At 26.4% G+C, this 7,290-nt stretch overlaps 1 long non-coding RNA gene across 1 annotated transcript in view; it reads right to left on the bottom strand.

Annotated features, from left to right (window-relative positions):
• Positions 1 to 531: 531 nt before the first annotated feature.
• LOC117134108 overlaps positions 532 to 7,290 on the bottom strand; it is an 8,916-nt gene continuing 2,157 nt past the window's right edge. The window contains exon 2 of the long non-coding RNA XR_004458263.1: positions 532 to 849. This is a non-coding gene — a long non-coding RNA (uncharacterized LOC117134108). The remainder of the gene's footprint in view (positions 850 to 7,290) is intronic.

The following is a 7,290-nucleotide window of genomic DNA, read 5'->3' on the forward strand; positions in this document are numbered from 1 at the left end:
GAATCGTTATAATTTTTTATCAATTAATTTAGTAAAACTTCATAATATTCCCTAAATCAATGGAATAACTATTTTCTTGAAAAACGGATACAACAAAGGCTCATAACCTCTTTGAACATCATCATATGTTAGTGAATGATACAACTATGCATTAAAACAATATTTTCATATTTTTTGAAATTTTTCTCAAAATCTATGTGTTAACCCCCCTACGAAAATATTGAGTTTTTGGTAAATGTTTTATATATTGAAGCCTATAATCTTTAGTGTTGTTTTAAAATTTCTAACCACATTCTACATTTTTATTAATGTTTTTGAAGCTATTTTTCAAGGTATATGGGAATCTTTATAATTTTTTATCAATTAATTTAGTAAAACTTCATAATACTCTCTAAAACGATGGAATAACCATTATAAAATAACTATTTTCTTGAAAAACGGAGACAATAAAGGCTCCAAACCTCTTTTAAAATCATCATATGTTAGTGTAGGATGCAAATATCCATGAAAAAAATATTGTCGTATTTTTTCAATTTTTTCTCAAAATCTATGTGTTAACCCCTAAAAAATATAGAGTTTTTGTTCAATACTTTATATACCGAAGCGTATAATATTTAGTGTTATTTTAAAATTTCTCACCATATTCTTCATTTGTATTAATATATTCTAAACTCTTTTTAATGGTAAATGAGCATAGTTAAATTGTTTTTATAATTTAATTTAGTAAAACTTCATATATTCCCTAAATTAGGAAACTAACCATTATAAAATCGCTATTATCTAGAGAAATGGAGACAAAAAATATTTTAAACCTCTTTCACCATCAACATATATTAGTACAAGATGCAACTACGCATTAAAAAAATATTGTCATATTTTATGAAATTTTGTCAATATCTATGTGCTAACACCCCTACAAAAATATTGAGTTTTTGGTAAATACTTTATATATTGAAGCCTATAATATTTAGTTTTGTTTTAAAGTTTCTAACCACATTATAGATTTGTATTAATGCATTTTAAGCTCTTTTTGATGGTATATGGGTATCGTTATAGTTTTTTAATCAATTAATTTAGTAAAACTTCATATTAGTTACTAAATCTATCGAATAACTATTTTCTTGAAAAACGGAGACAACATAGGCTACTAACCACTTTGAACATCATCATATGTTAGTGCAAGATGTAACTATGCATTAAAACTATATTGTCATATTTTTTGAAATTTTCTCAAAATCCATGTGTTAACTCCTACGAAAATATTGAGTTTTTGGTAAATGTTTTATATAGTGAAGCCTATAATCTTTAATGTTGTTTTAAAATTTCTAACCACATTCTACATTTGTATTAATGTATGCTAAACTATTTTTCACGGTATAGTTAAATTGTTTTTATAATTTAATTTAGTAAAACTTCATATATCCCCTAAATTATGGAACTAACTATTATAAAATCCCTATTATCTAGGCGAAAGGAGACAAAAAGTATTCCAAACCTCTTTGACCATCATCATCTATTAGTACACGATGCAACTATGCATTAAAACAATATTGTCATATTTTTTGAAATTTTGTCAATATCTATGTTTTAATCTCTACAAAAATATTGAGTTTTTGGTAATTGTTTTATATACTGAAGCTTATAATCTTTAGTGTTTTTCAAATTTATAACCACATTCTACATTTGTATTAATGTATTTTTAAGCTTTTTTCATGGTATATGAGAATCGTTATAATTTTTTTATCAATTAATTTAGTAAAACTTCCGAATATTCCCAAAATCGATGGAATAACCACTATAAAATCACTATTTTCTTGAAAAACGGAGACAACCTCTTTGAACATCATCATAAGTTTGTGCATGATGCAACTATGCATTAAAACAATATTGTCATACTGAAGCCTATAATCGTTAGTGTTGTTTTAAAATTTCTAAGCACATTCTATATTTGTATTAATGTATTAGAAGCTATTTTTCATGGTATATGTGAATCGTTATAATTTTTTTTATCAATTAATTTAGTAAAACTTCCTTATATTCCCTTAATTGATGGAATAACCACTATAAAATCACTATTTTCTTGAAAAAAGAAGACAACAAAGTCGTCTAACCTCTATGAACATCATCATATGTTAGTGCATGATTCAACTATGCATTGAAACAATATTGTCAAATTTTTTGAAATTTTCTCAAAATCCATGTGTTATAAAATTATTATTTTCTTGATAAACGGAGATGACAAAGGTTCCAAAACTCTTTGAACATCATCATATGTTAGTGAAGGATGCAACCAAGCATTAAAACAATATATTCATATTTTTTGAAATTTTCTCAAAATCTATGGGCTAACCCCTACAAATATATTGAGTTTTTGGTAAATACTTTATATACTAAAGCCTATAATCTTTAGTGTTGTTTTAAAATTTCTAACCATATTCTAAATTTGTATTAATGTATGCTAAACTCTTTTTCATTGTAAATGAGCATCGTTCAATTGTTTTTATCAATTAATTTAGTAAAACTTCATAATACTCCTAAATCGATGGAATAACCACTATAAAATCACAATTTTCTTGATAAACGGAGACGACAAAGGCTCCAAACCTCTTTGAACATCATCATATGTTAGTGCAGGATGCAACTAGGCATTAAAACAATATTGTCATATTTTTTGAAATTTTCTCAAAATCTATGGACTACCCCCTACAAAAATATTGAGGTTTTGGTAAATTCTTTATATACTGAAGCCGATAATCTTTAGTGATGTTTTAAAATTTCTATCATATTCTACATTTCTATTATTGTATGCTAAACTCTTTTTCATGGTAAATGAGCATCGTTCAATTGTTTTTATCAATTAATTTAGTAAAATTCATAACATTCCCTAAATCGATGGAATAACCACTATAAAATTATTATTTCTTGATAAATGGAGACGGTAAAGGCTTCGAACCTCTTTGAACATCATCATATGTTAGTGCAGGATGCAACCAAGCATTAAAACAATATTGTCATATTTTTTGAAATTTTCTCCAAATCTATGGGCTAATTCCTACAAAAATATTGAGTTTTGGTAAATTCGTTATATAATGAAGTCATAATCTTTAGTGTTGTTTTAAAATTTCAACCATACTCTACATTTGTATTAATGTATGCTAAACTCATTTTCATGGTAATAGAGCATCGTTCAATTGTTTTTATCAATTAATTTAGTAAAACTTCATAACACTCCCTAAATCGATGGAATAACCACTATAAAATTATTATTTTCTTGATAAACGGAGACGACAAATGCTCCAAACCTCTTTGAACATCATCATATGTTAGTGCAGGATGCAACTAGACATTAAAAAAATATTATCATACTTTTTGAAATTTTCTCAAAAACTATGGGATAACCCCTATAAAAATATTGAGTTTCTGGTAAATACTTTATATACTAAAGCCTATAATCTTTAGTGTTGTTTTAAAATTTCTAACCTTATTCTAAATTTGTATTAATGTATGTTAAACTGTTTTTCATTGTAAATGAGCATCATTCAATTGTTTTTATCAATTAATTTAGTAAAACTTCATACTACTCCCTAAATCGATGGAATAACCACTATAAAATCACAATTTTCTTGAAAAACGGAGACAGCAAAAGCTCTAAACCTCTTTGAACATAATCATATGTTAGTGGAGGATGCAACTAGGCATTAAAACAATATTGTCATATTTTTGAAATTTTCTCAAAATCTATTGGCTAACCCCTACAAAAATATTGAAATTTTGGTAAATTCGTTATATAATGAAGCCCATAATCTGTAGTGTTGTTTTAAAATTTCTACCATATTCTACATTTGTATTAATGTATGCTAAACTCTTTTTCATGGTAAATGAGCATCGTTCAATTGTTTTTATCAATTAATTTAGTAAAACTTCATAACACTCCCTAAATCGATGGAATAACCATTATAAAATTATTATTTTCTTGATAAACGGAGACGACAAAGGCTCCAAAACTCTTTGAAAATCATCATATGTTAGTGCAGGATGCAACTAGGAATTAAAACAATATTGTTATATTTTTTGAAATTTTCTCAAAATCTATGGGCTAACCCCTACAAAAATATTGAGTTTTTAGTAAATAGTTTATATACTAAAACCTATAATCTTTAGTGTTGTTTTAAAATTTCTAACCATATTCTAAATTTGTATTAATGTATACTAAACTAATTTTCAGGGTAAATGAGCATCGTTCAATTGTTTTTATCAATTAATTTAGTAAAACTTCATAATACTCTCTAAATCGATGGACTAACCACTATAAAATTATTATTTTCTTGATAAACGGAGACGACAAAGGCTCCAAACCTCTTTGAACATCATCATATGTTAGTGCAGGATGCAAACAAGCATTAAAACAATATTGTCATATTTTTTGAAATTTTCTCAAAATCTATGGGCTAACCCCTACAAAAATATTGAGTTTTTAGTAAATAGTTTATATACTAAAACCTATAATCTTTAGTGTTGTTTTATAATTTCTAACCATATTCTAAATTTTTATCAATGTATGCTAAACTCTTTTTCTTTGTAAATGAGCATCGTTAAATTGTTTTTATCAATTAATTTAGTAAAACTTCATAATACTCTCTAAATTGATGGAATAACCAATATAAAATCACAATTTTCTTGATAAACGGAGACGACAAAGGCTCCAAACCTCTTTGAACATTATCATATATTAGTGCAGGATGCAACTAGGCATTAAAAAAATATTATCATATTTTTTGAAATTTTCTCAAAATCTATGGGCTATAACCCCTACAAAAATATTGAGTTTTTGGTAAATACTTTATATACTAAAGCCTATGATCTTTAGTGTTGTTTTCAAATTTATAACCATATTCTAAATTTGTATTAATGTATACTAAACTCATTTTCATGGTAAATGAGCATCGTTCAATTGTTTTTATCAATTAATTTAGTAAAAATTCATAATACTCCCTAAATCGATGGAATAACCACTATAAAATTATTATTTTCTTGATAAACGGAGACGACAAAGACTCCAAACCTCTTTGAACATCATCATATGTTAGTGAAGGATGCAACTAGGCATTAAAACAATATTGTCATATTTTTTGAAATTTTCTCAAAATCTATGGACTACCCCCTACAAAAATATTGAGGTTTTGGTAAATTCTTTATATACTGAAGCCGATAATCTTTAGTGATGTTTTAAAATTTCTATCATATTCTACATTTCTATTATTGTATGCTAAACTCTTTTTCATGGTAAATGAGCATCGTTCAATTGTTTTTATCAATTAATTTAGTAAAAATTCATAACATTCCCTAAATCGATGGAATAACCACTATAAAATTATTATTTTCTTGATAAATGGAGACGGTAAAGGCTTCGAACCTCTTTGAACATCATCATATGTTAGTGCAGGATGCAACCAAGCATTAAAACAATATTGTCATATTTTTTGAAATTTTCTCCAAATCTATGGGCTAATTCCTACAAAAATATTGACTTTTGGTAAATTCGTTATATAATGAAGTCATAATCTTTAGTGTTGTTTTAAAATTTCAACCATACTCTACATTTGTATTAATGTATGCTAAACTCATTTTCATGGTAATAGAGCATCGTTCAATTGTTTTTATCAATTAATTTAGTAAAACTTCATAACACTCCCTAAATCGATGGAATAACCACTATAAAATTATTTTTTCTTGATAAAAGACGACAAATGCTCCAAACCTCTTTGAACATCATCATATGTTAGTGCAGGATGCAACTAGACATTAAAAAAATATTATCATACTTTTTGAAATTTTCTCAAAAACTATGGGATAACCCCTATAAAATATTGAGTTTCTTGGTAAATACTTTATATACTAAAGCCTATAATCTTTAGTGTTGTTTTAAAATTTCTAACCTTATTCTAAATTTGTATTAATGTATGTTAAACTGTTTTTCATTGTAAATGAGCATCATTCAATTGTTTTTATCAATTAATTTAGTAAAACTTCATACTACTCCCTAAATCGATGGAATAACCACTATAAAATCACAATTTTCTTGAAAAACGGAGAGAGCAAACGCTCTAAACCTCTTTGAACATAATCATATGTTAGTGGAGGATGCAACTAGGCATTAAAACAATATTGTCATATTTTTAAAATTTTCTCAAAATCTATTGGCTAACCCCTACAAAAATATTGAAATTTTGGTAAATTCGTTATATAATGAAGCCCATAATCTGTAGTGTTGTTTTAAAATTTCTACCATATTCTACATTTGTATTAATGTATGCTAAACTCTTTTTCATGGTAAATGAGCATCGTTCAATTGTTTTTATCAATTAATTTAGTAAAACTTCATAACACTCCCTAAATCGATGGAATAACCACTATAAAATTATTATTTTCTTGATAAACGGAGACGACAAAGGCTCCAAACCTCTTTGAACATCATCATATGTTAGTGCAGGATGCAACTAGGCATTAAAACAATATTGTTATATTTTTTGAAATTTTCTCAAAATCTATGGGCTTAACCCCTACAAAAATATTGAGTTTTTGGTAAATACTTTATATACTAAAGCCTATAATCTTTAGTGTTGTTTTAAAATTTCTAACCATATTCTACCATTTGATATTATGTATGCTAAACTAATTTTCATGGTAAATGAGCATCGTTCAATTGTTTTTATCAATAATTTAGTAAAACATCATAATACTCCTAAATCTCTGGAATAACACTATAAAATAATATTATTTTCTTGATAAACGGAGACGACAAAGGCTCCAAACCTCTTTGACACATCATCATATGTTAGTGCAGGATGCAACTAGGCATTAAAACAATATTGTCATATTTTTGAAATTTTCTCAAAATCTATGGGTTCAACCCTACAAAAATTGAGTTTTGGTAAATACTTTATATACTAAAGCCTATAATCTTTAGTGTTGTTTTAAAATTTCTAACCATATTCTACATTTTATTAATGTATGCTAAACTCTTTTTCATGGTAAATGAGCATCGTTAATTGTTTTTATCAATTAATTTAGTAAAACTTCATAATACTCTCTAAATTCGATGGAATAACCACTATAAAATCACAATTTTCTTGATAAAACGGAGACACAAAGGCTCTTAAACCTCTTTGAACATCATCATATATTAGTGCAGGATGCAACAGGCATTAAAACAATATTGTCATATTTTTTGAAATTTCTCAAAATCTATGGGCTAACCCCTACAAAAAATTGAGTTTTTGGTAAATACTT

This window comes from Brassica rapa, chromosome A01, assembly GCF_000309985.2.
Source record: "Brassica rapa cultivar Chiifu-401-42 chromosome A01, CAAS_Brap_v3.01, whole genome shotgun sequence".
In the NCBI taxonomy this organism is placed as follows: Eukaryota; Viridiplantae; Streptophyta; class Magnoliopsida; order Brassicales; family Brassicaceae; genus Brassica; species Brassica rapa.